The sequence below is a fragment of the Triturus cristatus genome, chromosome 1_1 (genome assembly GCF_964204655.1).
Source record: "Triturus cristatus chromosome 1_1, aTriCri1.1, whole genome shotgun sequence".
Classification (NCBI taxonomy): domain Eukaryota; kingdom Metazoa; phylum Chordata; class Amphibia; order Caudata; family Salamandridae; genus Triturus; species Triturus cristatus.
In genome coordinates, this window is record NC_140579.1 from 919,096,338 (window position 1) to 919,115,618 (window position 19,281).

A 19,281-nucleotide genomic window follows, 5' to 3' on the forward strand; every position below is an offset into this window, starting at 1 on the left:
GATTCGATCTTTAGTGGATCCTTATTTGGTTTCAGGAATAAGGTTACAGTAGCCTCTGCCCATGAGTCGGGAGCAATCCCCCCCTCTGCAAAGATTTTATTGCACAGAGTTGTAAGGACAGGCACTATTTGATCTATAATTATCCTATACATTTCCACAGGGAGACCGTCGGGCCCAGCTGCCTTACCATTAGCCATTCTCATCAGCTGAGCTCTGACCTCACCTTCCTTTATGTCCGACGCAAGGAAGCTATAGTTCTCTTCAGCCAGACATGGAAGCTGTATCTTACTAAGCCAGTTTTCTAATAGCAGCGGGGATTGGTTTATTTTAGCAGTGTACAGCGTTTTAAAGAAAGATTCAGCCTCCTCCCTAATTTGCTCATCATCGCTTGTAACAATACCCGAGCTTCCCCGGGTTAGACTAGTGATCAAATTTCTATTTCTGTCCATCCGAGATTTCCAGGCAAGAAGGCGACCACATTTCTCCCCATATGAAAATTTTTGAAGTTTGCTGGCGTCCCATCTACTTTTGAGGACCTTATCCAAGCCCGCTTGATAGTCTGCTCGCAGGCCATCTAGTTCCTTTTGCAGGGGAGGTTTCATGCTGGATTGATTGGCTGAGGCTACTTGGAGTTCCAGCTCTTTTGATTTGATTTTATGAAGCTCTTCTTCCTTCTTCTCTTTAATCCTCCTGTTCCTCACGATTGACAAAGAGGTCAGCATACCACGCAAAAAAGCTTTAAATGTTTCCCAGACCACTTGTTGGGTGGCTGAGCCTGTGTTATTATTAAAGAAGTCCTCAGTCAAAATTATCAGTTCCATTTTTGTCCCATCCTCTAGTAGCATAGATCTATCTAGAGTCCATCTCCTTTGTATTTCTTTTACTTTGAAAATAATGATTAACTCCACTGTTGAGTGGTCCGACAGGATAGCTGGGGCATATTCGGTAGTGTCAACGGCCGCAAGTAACACCTGATCAATAAGGAAAAAATCTATTCTGGAATGGTGGCCATGTCTACGGCTATAGAAAGAGAAGTCCCTCTTTGTGCTGTTTCTAACTCTCCAGACATCCATAAGGTTATAATCTTTAACTAAGTTTTTGAGCTCTCTCCGGGACTTCGCTGGGGGTGTAAATTTAACCCTCGATGTTCGATCCAGCTTGTCATCCAAAATCAAATTGAAATCGCCCCCTAAGATAACTGGCCCTAAGTAGTCTAAAAGAGTTGTTCTAAGCTTCAGGAGTGCCCCTGGAAGATCTTGATTAGGGCCATAATATACAGCACATACAAAAGGAATACTCTGACATTGTAGAGAGGCCACCAGCCACCTTCCTGACTGGTCAGTATCATATTTCACAACCTTAATCCCTGCATTAGCTCTGATCAATATTGCTACCTGTCTAGTGCTACCATTCTGGTCTGAACATAGGACTTCTTGTATCCACGCAAATCAGTCTTGAACCTGTGTCTCATGGGAACAGTCCAGCCCGAACAGGCACGCCAGGTCTTCCCTGAACCGGAAACAAGCTTCCTGGGACCGGTTTTTGGGTAACACCCTTCGTCAGCGTGGATAGCTTGAAACCAGTGGCAAAGTGTGCAAGGGACCCACGTCTGGGCATACCCTGCCAACTTAGGGTGAACAAAGCAAACACAAGGAGATGATGGACGGAGCGCTGAAACTTTTCAGACACTCCCCCACAGTCACAGATCTGGGTTGAATCCATCATCATTACTTTAGCTCACTTCGCCACCTCAGTTCGGACCCAGGTATATGCAAATCAGTCTTGACGCTGTGCCTCATGGGAACAGTCCAGCCCGAACTTCCAAGCCGGGTCTTCCCTTAGCCGGAAACAAGCATCCTGGGACTGGTTGCTGGGTAACACCCTTCATGCGCCAGGCTAGCTTGAATCCAGTGGCAAAGTGAGCAAGGGACCCATGTCCCCTGCCAACTTAGGGCAAACAAAGCAAACACAAGGAGATGATGGACGGAGCACTGAAACTTTTCAGATTCTCACCCACAGTCACAGATGTGGGTTGAATCCATCATCATTCTTTAACTCACTTCGCCACCTCAGTTCAGACCCAGCTATATGCAAATCAGTCTTGACCCTGTGCCTCATGGGAACATTCCAGCCTGAACTGCCAAGCCAGGTCCTTCCTGAACCCAAAACAAGCATCCTGGGGCCGGTTTCTGGGTAACACCATTCATCAGCCTGGCTAGCTTGAATAGAGTGGCAAAGTAAGCAAGGGACCTTAAGCAAACACAAGGAGATGATGGACGGAGCGCTGAAACCTTTCAGACACTCACCCACGGTCACAGATCTGGGTTGAATCCATCATCATTCTTTAGCTCACTTCGCCACCTCAGTTCGGACCCAGCTATATGCAAATCAGTCTTGACACTGTGCCTCATGGGAATAGTCCAGCCCGAACTGCCAAACCAGGTCTTCTCTGAACCGGAAACAAGCATCCACGGACTGGTTTCTGGGTAACACCCTTCATCAGCCAAGCTAGCTTGAATCCTGTGGCAAAGTGAGCAAAGGACCCACGTCTGGGCATACCCTGCCAACTTAGGGCGAACAAAGCAAACACAAGGAGGTGATGGACGGAGCGCTGAAACTTTTCAGACACTCACCCACAGTCACAGATCTGGGTTGAATCCATCATCATTCTTTAGCTCACTTCGCCACCTCAGTTCGGACCCAGCTATATGCAAATCAGTCTTGACCCTGTGCCTCAAGGGAACAGTCCAGCCCGAACTGCCAAGCCAGGTCTTCCCTGAACCAGAAACAAGCATCCTGGGACTGGTTTTTGGGTAACACCCTTCATCAGCCAAGCTAGCTGGAATCCTGTGGTAAAGTGAGCAAAGGACCCACGTCTGGGCATACCATGACAACGTAGGGCAAAGTAAGCAAACACAAGGAGATGATGGACAGAGCGCTGAAACCTTTCAGACACTCACCCACGGTCACAGATCTGGGTTGAATCCATCATCATTCTTTAGCTCACTTCGCCACCTCAGTTCAGACCCAGCTATATGCAAATCAGTCTTGACACTGTGCCTCATGGGAACAGTCCAGCCCGAACTGCCAAACCAGGTCTTCCCTGAACCGGAAACAAGCATCCACGGACTGGTTTCTGGGTAACACCCTTCATCAGCCAAGCTAGCTTGAATCCTGTGGCAAAGTGAGCAAAGGACCCACGTCTGGGCATACTCTGCCAACTTAGGGCGAACAAAGCAAACACAAGGAGATGATGGATAGAGCGCTGAAACTTTTCAGATACTCACCCGAAGTCACAGATTTGGGTTGAATCCATCATCATTCTTTATCTCACTTCCCCACCTAAATTCAGACCCAGCTATATGCAAATCAGTCATGTTTCCCAGACCACTTGTTGGGTGGCTGAGCCTGTGTTATTATTAAAGCAGTCCTCAGTCAAAATTATCAGTTCCATTTTTGTCCCATCCTCTAGTAGCATAGATCTATCTAGAGTCCATCTCCTTTGTATTTCTTTTACTTTGAAAATAATGATTAACTCCACTGTTGAGTGGTCCGACAGGATAGCTGGGGCATATTCGGTAGTGTCAACGGCCGCAAGTAACACCTGATCAATAAGGAAAAAATCTATTCTGGAATGGTGGCCATGTCTACGGCTATAGAAAGAGAAGTCCCTCTTTGTGCTGTTTCTAACTCTCCAGACATCCATAAGGTTATAATCTTTAACTAAGTTTTTGAGCTCTCTCCGGGACTTCGCTGGGGGTGTAAATTTAACCCTCGATGTTCGATCCAGCTTGTCATCCAAAATCAAATTGAAATCGCCCCCTAAGATAACTGGCCCTGTGTAGTCTAAAAGAGTTGTTCTAAGCTTCAGGAGTGCCCCTGGAAGATCTTGATTAGGGCCATAATATACAGCACATACAAAAGGAATACTCTGACATTGTAGAGAGGCCACCAGCCACCTTCCTGACTGGTCAGTATCATATTTCACAACCTTAATCCCTGCATTAGCTCTGATCAATATTGCTACCTGTCTAGTGCTACCATTCTGGTCTGAACATAGGACTTCTTGTATCCACGCAAATCAGTCTTGAACCTGTGTCTCATGGGAACAGTCCAGCCCGAACAGGCACGCCAGGTCTTCCCTGAACCGGAAACAAGCTTCCTGGGACCGGTTTTTGGGTAACACCCTTCGTCAGCCTGGATAGCTTGAAACCAGTGGCAAAGTGTGCAAGGGACCCACGTCTGGGCATACCCTGCCAACTTAGGGTGAACAAAGCAAACACAAGGAGATGATGGACGGAGCGCTGAAACTTTTCAGACACTCCCCCACAGTCACAGATCTGGGTTGAATCCATCATCATTACTTTAGCTCACTTCGCCACCTCAGTTCGGACCCAGGTATATGCAAATCAGTCTTGACGCTGTGCCTCATGGGAACAGTCCAGCCCGAACTTCCAAGCCGGGTCTTCCCTTAGCCGGAAACAAGCATCCTGGGACTGGTTGCTGGGTAACACCCTTCATGCGCCAGGCTAGCTTGAATCCAGTGGCAAAGTGAGCAAGGGACCCATGTCCCCTGCCAACTTAGGGCAAACAAAGCAAACACAAGGAGATGATGGACGGAGCACTGAAACTTTTCAGATTCTCACCCACAGTCACAGATGTGGGTTGAATCCATCATCATTCTTTAACTCACTTCGCCACCTCAGTTCAGACCCAGCTATATGCAAATCAGTCTTGACCCTGTGCCTCATGGGAACATTCCAGCCTGAACTGCCAAGCCAGGTCCTTCCTGAACCCAAAACAAGCATCCTGGGACCGGTTTCTGGGTAACACCATTCATCAGCCTGGCTAGCTTGAATAGAGTGGCAAAGTAAGCAAGGGACCTTAAGCAAACACAAGGAGATGATGGACGGAGCGCTGAAACCTTTCAGACACTCACCCACGGTCACAGATCTGGGTTGAATCCATCATCATTCTTTAGCTCACTTCGCCACCTCAGTTCGGACCCAGCTATATGCAAATCAGTCTTGACACTGTGCCTCATGGGAATAGTCCAGCCCGAACTGCCAAACCAGGTCTTCTCTGAACCGGAAACAAGCATCCACGGACTGGTTTCTGGGTAACACCCTTCATCAGCCAAGCTAGCTTGAATCCTGTGGCAAAGTGAGCAAAGGACCCACGTCTGGGCATACCCTGCCAACTTAGGGCGAACAAAGCAAACACAAGGAGATGATGGATAGAGCGCTGAAACTTTTCAGACACTCACCCCGAGTCACAGATGTGGGTTGAATCCATCATCATTCTTTAGCTCACTTCGCCACCTCAGTTCAGACCCAGCTATATGCAAATCAGTCTTGAACCTGAGTTTCATGGGAACAGTCCAGCCCGAACAGGCAAGCCAGGTCTTCCCTGAACCAAGCATCCAGGGACCGGTTTCTGGGTAACACCCTTCAGCAGCCTGGCTAGCTTGAATCCAGTGGCAAAGTGTGCAAGGGACCCACGTCTGGGCATACCCTGCTAACTTTGGGCGAACAAAGCAAACACAAGGAGGTGATGGACGGAGCGCTGAAACTTTTCAGACACTCACCCACAGTCACAGATCTGGGTTGAATCCATCATCATTCTTTAGCTCACTTCGCCACCTCAGTTCGGACCCAGCTATATGCAAATCAGTCTTGACCCTGTGCCTCAAGGGAACAGTCCAGCCCGAACTGCCAAGCCAGGTCTTCCCAGAACCTGAAACAAGCATCCTGGGACTGGTTTTTGGGTAACACCCTTCATCAGCCAAGCTAGCTGGAATCCTGTGGTAAAGTGAGCAAAGGACCCACGTCTGGGCATACCATGACAACGTAGGGCAAAGTAAGCAAACACAAGGAGATGATGGACAGAGCGCTGAAACCTTTCAGACACTCACCCACGGTCACAGATCTGGGTTGAATCCATCATCATTCTTTAGCTCACTTCGCCACCTCAGTTCAGACCCAGCTATATGCAAATCAGTCTTGACACTGTGCCTCATGGGAACAGTCCAGCCCGAACTGCCAAACCAGGTCTTCCCTGAACCGGAAACAAGCATCCACGGACTGGTTTCTGGGTAACACCCTTCATCAGCCAAGCTAGCTTGAATCCTGTGGCAAAGTGAGCAAAGGACCCACGTCTGGGCATACTCTGCCAACTTAGGGCGAACAAAGCAAACACAAGGAGATGATGGATAGAGTGCTGAAACTTTTCAGATACTCACCCGAAGTCACAGATTTGGGTTGAATCCATCATCATTCTTTAGCTCACTTCGCCACCTAAATTCAGACCCAGCTATATGCAAATCAGTCATGTTTCCCAGACCACTTGTTGGGTGGCTGAGCCTGTGTTATTATTAAAGCAGTCCTCAGTCAAAATTATCAGTTCCATTTTTGTCCCATCCTCTAGTAGCATAGATCTATCTAGAGTCCATCTCCTTTGTATTTCTTTTACTTTGAAAATAATGATTAACTCCACTGTTGAGTGGTCCGACAGGATAGCTGGGGCATATTCGGTAGTGTCAACGGCCGCAAGTAACACCTGATCAATAAGGAAAAAATCTATTCTGGAATGGTGGCCATGTCTACGGCTATAGAAAGAGAAGTCCCTCTTTGTGCTGTTTCTAACTCTCCAGACATCCATAAGGTTATAATCTTTAACTAAGTTTTTGAGCTCTCTCCGGGATTTCGCTGGGGGTGTAAATTTAACCCTCGATGTTCGATCCAGCTGGTCATCCAAAATCAAATTGAAATCGCCCCCTAAGATAACTGGCCCTGTGTAGTCTAAAAGAGTTGTTCTAAGCTTCAGGAGTGCCCCAGGAAGATCTTGATTAGGGCCATAATATACAGCACATACAAAAGGAATACTCTGACATTGTAGAGACACCACCAGCCACCTTCCTGACTGGCCAGTATCATATTTCACAACCTTAATCCCTGCATTAGCTCTGATCAATATTGCTACCCCTCTAGTGCTACCATTCTGGTCTGAACATAGGACTTCTTGTATCCACGCAAATCAGTCTTGAACCTGTGTCTCATGGGAACAGTCCAGCCCGAACAGGCACGCCAGGTCTTCCCTGAACCGGAAACAAGCTTCCTGGGACCGTTTTTTGGGTAACACCCTACATCAGCCTGGCTAGCTTGAATCCAGTGGCAAAGTGTGCAAGGGACCCACGTCTGGGCATACCCTGCCAACTAAGGGTGAACAAAGCAAACACAAGGAGATGATGGACAGAGCGCTGAAACTTTTCAGACACTCACCCACAGTCACAGATCTGGGTTGAATCCATCATCATTACTTTAGCTCACTTCGCCACCTCAGTTCGGACCCAGGTATATGCAAATCAGTCTTGACGCTGTGCCTCATGGGAACAGTCCGGCCTGAACTTCCAAGCCGGGTCTTCCCTTAGCCGGAAACAAGCATCCTGGGACTGGTTGCAGGGTAACACCCTTCATGCGCCAGGCTAGCTTGAATCCAGTGGCAAAGTGAGTAAGGGACCCATGTCTGGCATACCCTGCCAACTTAGGGCAAACAAAGCAAACACAAGGAGATGATGGACGGAGCCCTGAAACATTTCAGATTCTCACCCACAGTCACAGATGTGGGTTGAATCCATCATCATTCTTTAACTCACTTCGCCACCTCAGTTCAGACCCAACTATATGCAAATCAGTCTTGACCCTGTGCCTCATGGGAACATTTCAGCCTGAACTGCCAAGCCAGGTCCTCCCTGAACCCAAAACAAGCATCCTGGGACCGGTTTCTGGGTAACACCATTCATCAGCCTGGCTAGCTTGAATAGAGTGGCAAAGTAAGCAAGGGACCCATGTCTGGGCATACCCTGCCAACTTAGGGCTTACAATGCAAACACAAGGAGATGATGGACGGAGCGCTGAAACTTTTCAGACACTCACCCCCAGTCACAGATCTGGATTGAATCCATCATTATTCTTTAGCTCACTTCGCCACCTCAGTTCGGACCCAGCTATATGTAAATCAGTCTTGACCCTGTGCCTCATGGGAACGGTCCAGCCCGAACTGCCAAGCCAGGTCTTCCCTGAACCGGAAATATTCATCCAGGGACCGGTTTCTGGGTAACACCCTTCATCACCCAAGCTAGCTTGAATCCTATGGCAAAGTGAGCAAAGGACCCACGTCTGGGCATACCTTGCCAACTTAGGGCGAACAAAGCAAACACAAGGAGATGATGGACAGAGCGCTGAAACTTTTCAGACACTCACCCCGAGTTACAGATGTGGGTTGAATCCATCATCATTCTTTAGCTCACTTCGCCACCTCAGTTCAGACCCAGCTATATGCAAATCAGTCTTGAACCTGAGTTTCATGGGAACAGTCCAGCCCGAACAGGCAAGCCAGGTCTTCCCTGAACCAAGCATCCAGGGACCGGTTTCTGGGTAACACCCTTCAGCAGCCTGGCTAGCTTGAATCCAGTGGCAAAGTGTGCAAGGGACCCACGTCTGGGCATACCCTGCTAACTTTGGGCGAACAAAGCAAACACAAGGAGGTGATGGACGGAGCGCTGAAACCTTTCAGACACTCACCCACGTTCACAGATCTGGGTTGAATCCATCATCATTCTTTAGCTCACTTCGCCACCTCAGTTCGGACCCAGCTATATGCAAATCAGTCTTGACACTGTGCCTCATGGGAACAGTCCAGCCCGAACTGCCAAACCAGGTCTTCCCTGAACCGGAAACAAGCATCCACGGACTGGTTTCTGGGTAACACCCTTCATCAGCCAAGCTAGCTTGAATCCTGTGGCAAAGTGAGCAAAGGACCCACGTCTGGGCATACTCTGCCAACTTAGGGCGAACAAAGCAAACACAAGGAGATGATGGACAGAGCGCTGAAACTTTTCAGATACTCACCCGAAGTCACAGATTTGGGTTGAATCCATCATCATTCTTTAGCTCACTTCGCCACCTAAATTCAGACCCAGCTATATGCAAATCAGTCATGTTTCCCAGACCACTTGTTGGGTGGCTGAGCCTGTGTTATTTTTAAAGAAGTCCTCAGTCAAAATTATCAGTTCCATTTTTGTCCCATCCTCTAGTAGCATAGATCTATCTAGAGTCCATCTCCTTTGTATTTCTTTTACTTTGAAAATAATGATTAACTCCACTGTTGAGTGGTCCAACAGGATAGCTGGGGCATATTCGGTAGTGTCAACGGCCGCAAGTAACACCTGATCAATAAGGAAAAAATCTATTCTGGAATGGTGGCCATGTCTACGGCTATAGAAAGAGAAGTCCCTCTTTGTGCTGTTTCTAACTCTCCAGACATCCATAAGGTTATAATCTTTAATAAGTTTTTGAGCTCTCTCCGGGATTTCGCTGGGGGTGTAAATGTAACCCTCGATGTTCGATCCAGCTTGTCATCCAAAATCAAATTGAAATCGCCCCCTAAGATAACTAGCCCTGTGTAGTCTAAAAGAGTTGTTCTAAGCTTCAGGAGTGCCCCTGGAAGATCTTGATTAGGGCCATAATATACAGCACATACAAAAGGAATACTCTGACATTGTAGAGACGCCACCAGCCACCTTCCTGACTGGTCAGTATCATATTTCCCAACCTTAATCCCTGCATTAGCTCTGATCAATATTGCTACCCCTCTAGCGCTACCATTCTGGTCTGAACATAGGACTTCTTGTATCCACGCAAATCAGTCTTGAACCTGTGTCTCATGGGAACAGTCTAGCCCGAACAGGCACGCCAGGTCTTCCCTGAACCGGAAACAAGCTTCCTGGGACCGGTTTTTGGGTAACACCCTTCATCAGCCTGGCTAGCTTGAATCCAGTGGCAAAGTGTGCAAGGGACCCACGTCTGGGCATACCCTGCCAACTAAGGGTGAACAAAGCAAACACAAGGAGATGATGGACGGAGCGCTGAAACTTTTCAGACACTCACCCACAGTCACAGATCTGGGTTGAATCCATCATCATTACTTTAGCTCACTTCGCCACCTCAGTTCGGACCCAGGTATATGCAAATCAGTCTTGACGCTGTGCCTCATGGGAACAGTCCGGCCCAAACTTCCAAGCCAGGTCTTCCCTTAGCTGGAAACAAGCATCCTGGGACTGGTTGCAGGGTAACACCCTTCATGCGCCAGGCTAGCTTGAATCCAGTGGCAAAGTGAGTAAGGGACCCATGTCTGGCATACCCTGCCAACTTAGGGCAAACAAAGCAAACACAAGGAGATGATGGACGGAGCCCTGAAACATTTCAGATTCTCACCCACAGTCACAGATGTGGGTTGAATCCATCATCATTCTTTAACTCACTTCGCCACCTCAGTTCAGACACAACTATATGCAAATCAGTCTTGACCCTGTGCCTCATGGGAACATTCCAGCCTGAACTGCCAAGCCAGGTCCTCCCTGAACCCAAAACAAGCATCCTGGGACCGGTTTCTGGGTAACACCATTCATCAGCCTGGCTAGCTTGAATAGAGTGGCAAAGTAAGCAAGGGACCCATGTCTGGGCATACCCTGCCAACTTAGGGCTTACAATGCAAACACAAGGAGATGATGGACGGAGCGCTGAAACTTTTCAGACACTCACCCCCAGTCACAGATCTGGATTGAATCCATCATTATTCTTTAGCTCACTTCGCCACCTCAGTTTGGACCCAGCTATATGCAAATCAGTCTTGACCCTGTGCCTCATGGGAACGGTCCAGCCCGAACTGCCAAGCCAGGTCTTCCCTGAACCGGAAACATTCATCCAGGGACCGGTTTCTGGGTAACACCCTTCATCACCCAAGCTAGCTTGAATCCTATAGCAAAGTGAGCAAAGGACCCACGTCTGGGCATACCTTGCCAACTTAGGGCGAACAAAGCAAACACAAGGAGATGATGGACAGAGCGCTGAAACTTTTCAGACACTCACCCCGAGTCACAGATGTGGGTTGAATCCATCATCATTCTTTAGCTCACTTAGCCACCTCAGTTCAGACCCAGCTATATGCAAATCAGTCTTGAACCTGTGTTTCATGGGAACAGTCCAGCCCGAACAGGCAAGCCACATCTTCCCTGAACCAAGCATCCAGGGACCGGTTTCTGGGTAACACCCTTCAGCAGCCTGGCTAGCTTGAATCCAGTGGCAAAGTGTGCATGGGACCCACGTCTGGGCATACCCTGCTATCTTTGGGCCAACAAAGCAAACACAAGGAGATGATGGACGGAGCGCTGAAACTTTTCAGACACTCACCCACAGTCACAGATCTGGGTTGAATCCATCATCATTCTTTAGCTCACTTCGCCACCTCAGTTCGGACCCAGCTATATGCAAATCAGTCTTGACCCTGTGCCTCAAGGGAACAGTCCAGCCCGAACTGCCAAGCCAGGTCTTCCCTGAACCAGAAACAAGCATCCTGGGACTGGTTTTTGGGTAACACCCTTCATCAGCCAAGCTAGCTGGAATCCTGTGGTAAAGTGAGCAGAGGACCCACGTCTGGGCATACCATGACAACGTAGGGCAAAGTAAGCAAACACAAGGAGATGATGGACGGAGCGCTGAAACCTTTCAGACACGCACCCACGGTCACAGATCTGGGTTGAATCCATCATCATTCTTTAGTTCACTTCGCCACCTCAGCTCGGACCCAGCTATATGCAAATCAGTCTTGACACTGTGCCTCATGGGAACAGTCCAGCCCGAACTGCCAAACCAGGTCTTCCCTGAAACGGAAACAAGCATCCACGGACTGGTTTCTGGGTAAAACCCTTCATCAGCCAAGCTAGCTTAAATACTGTGGCAAAGTGAGCAAAGGATCTACGTCTGGGCATACCCTGCCAACTTAGGGCGAACAAAGCAAACACAAGGAGATGATGGACAGAGCGCTGAAACTTTTCAGACACTCACCCCGAGTCACAGATTTGGGTTGAATACATCATCATTCTTTAGCTCACTTCGCCACCTAAATTCAGACCCAGCTATATGCAAATCAGTCTTGACCCTGTGTCTCATTCGAACAGTCCAGCCCGAACAGCCAAGCGAGGTCTTCTCTTAACCGGAAACAAGCATCCTGGGACCGGTTTTTGGGTAACACCCTTCATCAGCCTGGCTAACTGGAATCCAGTGGCAAAGTGTGCAAGGGACCTACGTCGGGGCATACCCTGCCAACTTAGGGCGAACAAAGCAAACACAAGGAGATGATGGATGGAGCACTTATACTTTTCAGACACTCACCCACAGTCACAAATCTGGGTTGAATCCATCATCATTCTTTAGCTCACTTCGCCACCTCAGTTCGGACCAAGCTATATGCAAATCAGTCTTGACCCTGTGCCTCATTGGAACAGTCCAGCCCGAACTGCCAAGCCAGGTCTTCCCTGAACCGGAAACAAGCATCCACGGACTGGTTTCTGGGTAACACCCTTCATCAGCCAAGCTAGATTGAATCCTGTAGCAAAGTGAGAAAAGGACCCACCTCTGGGCAAACACTGCCAACTTAGGGCGAACGAAGCAAACACAAGGAGATGGTGGACAGAGCGCTGAAACTTTTCAGACACTCATCCACGGTCACAGATGTGGGTTGAATCAATCATCATTCTTTAGCTCACTTCGCCACCTCAGTTCGGACCCAGCTATATGCAAATCTGTCTTGACCCTGTGCCTCATGGGAATAGTCCAGCCCGAACTGCCAAGCCAGGTCTTCCCTGAACCGAAAACAAGCATCCTGGGATTGGTTTCTGTGTAACAACCTTCATCACCCAAGGTAGCTTGAATCCTGTGGCAAAGTGAGCAAAGGACCCACGTCTGGGCATACCCTTCCAACTTAGGGCGAACAAAGCAAACACAAGGAGATGATGGATGGAGCACTTAAACTTTTCAGACACTCACCCACAGTCACAAATCTGGGTTGAATCCATCATCATTCTTTAGCTCACTTCGCCACCTCAGTTCAGACCCAACTATATGCAAATCAGTCTTGAACCTGTGTCTCATGGGAACAGTCCAGCCCGAACAGGCAAGCCAGGTCTTCCCTGAACCGGAAATAAGCATCCTGGGACCAGTTTTTGGGCAACACCCTTCATCAGCCTGGCTAGCTTGAATCCAGTGGCAAAGTGTGCAAGGGGCCCACGTCTGGGCATACCCTGCCAAATTAGGTCGAACGAAGCAAACACAAGGAGATGATGGACGGAACACTGACATTTTTCAGACACCCACCCCCAGTCAAAGATGCGGGTTGAATCCATCATCATTCTTTAGCTCATTTCGCCACCGCAATTCAGACCCAACTATATAAAAATCAGTCTTGACCCTGTGTCTCATGGGAACAGTCCAGCCCAAACAGCCAAGCCAAGTCTTCCCTGAATCGGAAACAAGCATCCTGGGACCAATTTTTGGGCAACACCCTTCATCAGCCTGGCTAGGTTGAAACCAGTGGCAAAGTGTGCAAGGGGCCCACGTCTGGGCATACCCTGCCAACTTAGGGCGAACAAAGCAAACACCAGGAGATGATGGAAGGAGCACTGAAACTTTTCAGACACTCACCCACAGCCACAGATCTGGGTTGAATCCATCATCATTCTTAAGCTCAGTTCGCCACCTCAGTTCGGACCCAGTTATATGGAAATCAGTCTTGACCCTAAGCCTCATTGGAACAGTCCAGCCCGAACTGCCAAGCCAGGTCTTCCCTGAACCGGAAATACGCATCCACGGACTGGTTTCTGGGTAACACCCTTTATCAGCCAAGCTAGCTTGAATCCTGTAGCAAAGTGAGCAAAGGACCCACGTCTGGCCATATCCTGCCAACTTAGGGCGAACAAAGCAAACACAAGGAGATGATGGACGGAGCGCTGAAACTTTTCAGACACTCACCCCGAGTCACAGATGTGGGTTGAATCCATCATCATTCTTTAGCTCACTTCGCCACCTCAATTCAGACCCAGCTATATGCAAATCAGTCTTGACCCTGTGTCTCATTCGAACAGTCCAGCCCGAACAGCCAAGCAAGGTCTTCTCTTAACCAGAAACAAGCATCCTGGGACCGGTTTTTGGGTAACACCCTTCATCAGCATGGCTAAATTGAATCCAGTGGCAAAATGTGCAAGGGACCTACGTCTGGGCATACACTGCCAACTTAGGGCGAACAATGCAAACACAAGGAGTTGATGGACGGAGCGCTGAAACTTTTCAGACACTCACCCATAGTCACAGATCCGGGTTGAATCCATCATCATTCTTTAGCTCACTTCGCCACCTCAGATCGGACCCAGCTATATGCAAATCAGTCTCGACCCTGTGTCTCATGGGACCAGTCCAGCCCGAAATGCCAAGCCAGGTCTTCCCTGAGCAGGAAGCAAGCATCCTGGAACTGGTTTCTGGGTAACACCCTTCATCAGCCAAGCTAGCTTGAATCTTGTGGCAAAGTGAGCAAAGGAGCCACGTCTCGGCATACCCTGCTAATTTAGGACGAACAAAGCAAACACAAGGAGATGATGGATGGAGTGCTGAAACTTTTCAGACACTCACCCACAGTCACAGATCTTAGTTGAATCCATCATCATTATTTGTATAACTGTTTAACCTCAGTTCAGACCCAACTATATGCAAATCAGTCTTGAACCAGTGTCTCATGGGAACAGTCCAGCAGAACAGCCAAACCAGGTCTTCCCTGAACCGGAAACAAGCATCCTTGGACCTGTTTCTGGGTAACACCCTTCATCAGCCAGGCTAGCTTGAATCCAGTGGCAAAGTGAGTAAGGACCCACGTCTCGGCATACCCTGCTAATTTAGGGCGAACAAAGCAAACACAAGGAGATGATGGACGGAGCGCTGAAACTTTTCAGACACTCTCGCCCAGTCACCAATCTGGGTTGAATTCATCATCATTATTTTAGCTCACTTCGCCACCGCAGTTCAGACCCAGCAATATGCATATCAGTGTTGACCCTGTGCCTCATGGGAACAGTCCAGCCCGAACTCCCAAGCCAGGTCTTCCCTGAACCGGAAACCAGCATCCTGGAACTGGTTTCTGGGTAACACCCTTCATCAGCCAGGCTAGCTTGAATCCTGTGGCAAAGTGAGCAGAGGACCCACGTCTCGGCATACCCTGCCAACTTAGGGCGAACAAAGCAAACACAAGGAGATGATGGACGGAGCACTGAAACTTTTCAGACACTCACCCCCAGTCACAGATCTGGATTGAATCCATCATCATTCTTTAGCTCACTTCGTCACCTCAGTTCGGACCCAGCTATATGCAAATCAGTCTTGACCCTGTGCCTCATGGGAACAGTCCAGCCCAAACTGCCAAGCCAGGTCTTCCCTGAACCGGAAACAAGCATCCTGGGATTGGTTTCTGTGTAACAACCTTCATCACCCAAGCTAGCTTGAATCCTGTGGCAAAGTAAGCAAAGGACCCCCGTCTGGGCATACCCTGCCAACTTAGGGCGAACAAAGCAAACACAAGGAGATGATGGACAGAGCGATGAAACTTTTCAGACACTCACCCCGAGTCACAGATGTGGGTTGAATCCATCATCATTCTTTAGCTCACGTCGCCACCTCAGTTCAGACCCAACTATATGCAAATCAGTCTTGAACCTGTGTCTCATGGGAACAGTCCAGCCTGAACAGGCAAGCCAGGTCTTCCCTGAACCGGAAGCAAGCATCCTGGGACTGGTTTCTGGGTAACACCCGTCATCAGCCTTGCTAGCTTCAATCCAGTGGCAAAGTGTGCAAGGGTCCCACGTCTGGCCATACCCTTCCAACTTAGGGCGAACAAAGCAAACACAAGGAGATGAAGGGTGGAGCACTTAAACTTTTCAGACACTCACCCACAGTCACAAATCTGGGTTGAATCCATCATCATTCTTTAGCTCACTTCGTCACCTCAGTTCGGACCAAGCTATATGCAAATCAGTCTTGACCCTGTGCCTCATTGGAACAGTCCAGCCCGAACTGCCAAGCCAGGTCTTCCCTGAACCGGAAACAAGCATCCACAGACTGGTTTCTGGGTAACACCCTTCATCAGCCAAGCTAGATTGAATCCTGTAGCACAGTGAGAAAGGGACCCACGTCTGGGCAAACACTGCCAACTTACTGCGAACGAAGCAAACACAAGGAGATGATGGACGGAGCGCTGAAACTTTTCAGACACTCATCCACGGTCACAGATGTGAGTTGAATCATCATCATTCTTTAGCTCACTTCGCCACCTCAGTTAGGACCCAGCAATATGCAAATCAGTCTTGACCCTGTGCCTCATGGGAACAGTCCAGCCCGAACTGCCAAGCCAGGTCTTCCCTGAACCAGAAACAAGCATCCTGGGACTGGTTTCTGGGTAACACCCTTCATCAGCCAGGCTAGCTTGAATCTTGTGGCAAAGTGAGCAAAGGACCCACGTCTCGGCATACCCTGCTAATTTAGGGCGAACAAAGCAAACACAAGGAGATGATGGATGGAGTGCTGAAACTTTTCAGACACTCAACCACAGTCACAGATCTTCGTTGAATCGATCATCATTCTTTGTATAACTTTTTAACCTCAGTTCAGACCCAGCTATATGCAAATCAGTCTTGAACCTGTGTCCCATGGGAATAGTCCAGCAGAACAGCCAAGACAGGTCTTCCCTGAACCGGAAACAAGCATCCTTGGACCGGTTTCTGGGTAACACCCTTCATCAGCCAGGCTAGCTTGAATTCAGTGGCAAAGTGAGTAAGGACCCACGTCTCGGCATACCCTGCTAATTTAGGGTGAACAAAGCAAACACAAGGAGATGATGGACGGAGCGCTGACACTTTTCAGACACTCAACCCCAGTCACCAATCTGGGTTGAATCCATCATCATTCTTTAGCTCACTTCGCCACCTCAGTTCAAGCCCAGCAATATGCATATCAGTCTTGACCCTGTGCCTCATGGGAACAGCCAGCCCGAACTCCCAAGCCAGGTCTTCCCTGAACCGGAAACCAGCATCCTGGAACTGGTTTCTGGGTAACACCCTTCATCAGCCAGGCTAGCTTGAATCCTGTGGCAAAGTGAGCAGAGGCCCACGTCTCAGCATACCCTGCCAACTTAGGGCGAACAAAGCAAACACAAGGAGATGATGGACGGAGCGCTCAAACTTTTCAGACACTCACCCCCAGTCACTGATCTGGATTGAATCCATCATCATTCTTTAGCTCACTTCGTCACCTCAGTTCGGACCCAGCTATATGCAAATCAGTCTTGACCCTGTGCCTCATGGGAACAGTCCAGCCCGAACTGCCAAGCCAGGTCTTCGCTGAACCGGAAACAAGCAGCCTGGGATTGGTTTCTGTGTAACAACCTTCATCACCCAAGCTAGCTTGAATCCTGTGGCAAAGTGAGCAAAGGACCCCCGTCTGGGCATACCCTGTCAACTTAGGGCGAACAGAGCAAACACAAGGAGATGATGGACAGAGCGCTGAAACTTTTCAGACACTCACCCCAAGTTAGAGATGTGGGTTGAATCCATCATCATTCTTTAGCTCACGTCGCCACCTCAGTTCAGACCCAGCTATATGCAAATCAGTCTTGAACCTAAGTCTCATGGGAACAGTCCAGCCCGAACAGGCAAGCCAGGTCTTCCCTGAACCGGAAACAAGCATCCTGGGACTGGTTTCTGGGTAACACCCGTCATCAGCCTTGCTAGCTTCAATCCAGTGGCAAAGTGTGCAAGGGGCCCACGTCTGGCCATACCCTTCCAACTTAGGGCGAACAAAGCAAACACAAGGAGATGATGGATGGAGCACTTAAACTTTTCAAACACTCACCCACAGTCACAAATCTGGGTTGAATCCATCATCATTCTTTAGCTCACTTCGCCACCTCAGTTCCGACCAAGCTATATGCAAATCAGTCTTGACCCTGTGCCTCATTGGAAAAGTCCAGCCCGAACTGCCAAGCCAGGTCTTCCCTGAACCGGAAACAAGCATCCACGGACTGGTTTCTGGGTAACACCCTTCATCAGCCAAGCTAGATTGAAACCTGTAGCAAAGTGAGAAAAGGACCCACGTCTGGGCAAACACTGCCAACTTAGGGCGAACGAAGCAAACACAAGGAGATGGTGGACGGAGCGCTGAAACTTTTCAGACACTCATCCACAGTCACAGATGTGGGTTGAATCAATCATCATTCTTTAGCTTACTTCGCCACCTCAGTTCGGACCCAGCTATATGCAAATCTGTCTTGACCCTGTGCCTCATGGGAACAGTCCAGCCCGAACTGCCAAGCCAGGTCTTCCCTGAACCGAAAACCAGCATCCTGGGATTGGTTTCTGTGTAACAACCTTCATCACCCAAGGTAGCTTGAATCCTGTGGCAAAGTGAGCAAAGGACCCACGTCTGGGCATACCCTGCCAAATTAGGGCAAACAAAGCAAACACAAGGAGATGATGGACAGAGCACTAAAACTTTTCAGACACTCACCCCGAGTCACAGATGCGGGTTGAATCCATCATCATTCTTTAGCTCATTTTGCCACCGCAATTCAGACCCAACTATATACAAATCAGTCTTGACCCTGTGTCTCATGGGAACAGTCCAGCCCCAACAGCCAAGCCAAGTCTTCCCTGAACCGGAAACAAGCATCCTGGGACCAGTTTTTGGGCAACACCCTTCATCAGCCTGGCTAGGTTGAATCCAGTGGCAAAGTGTGCAAGGGGCCCACGTCTGGGCATACCCTGCCAACTTAGGGCGAACAAAGCAAACACCAGGAGATGATGAACGGAGCACTGAAACTTTTCAGACACTCACCCACAGCCACAGATCTGGGTTGAATCCATCATCATTCTTAAGCTCAGTTTGCCACCTCAGTTCGGACCCAGCTATATGGAAATCAGTATTGACCCTGATCCTCATTGGAACAGTCCAGCCCGAACTGCCAAGCCAGGTCTTCCCTGAACCGGAAACAAGCATCCACGGACTGGTTTCTGGGTAACACCCTTCATCAGCCAAGCTAGCTTGAATCCTGTAGCAAAGTGAGCAAAGGACCCACGTCTGGCCATACCCTGCCAACTTAGGGCGAACAAAGCAAACACAAGGAGATGATGGACGGAGCGCTGAAACTTTTCAGACACTCACCCCGAGTCACAGATGTGGGTTGAATCCATCATCATTCTTTAGTTCACTTCGCCACCTCAATTCAGACCCAGCTATATGCAAATCAGTCTTGACCCTGTGTCTCATTCGAACAGTCCAGCCCGAACAGCCAAGCAAGGTCTTCTCTTAACCAGAAACAAGCATCCTGGGACCGGTTTTTGGGTAACACCCT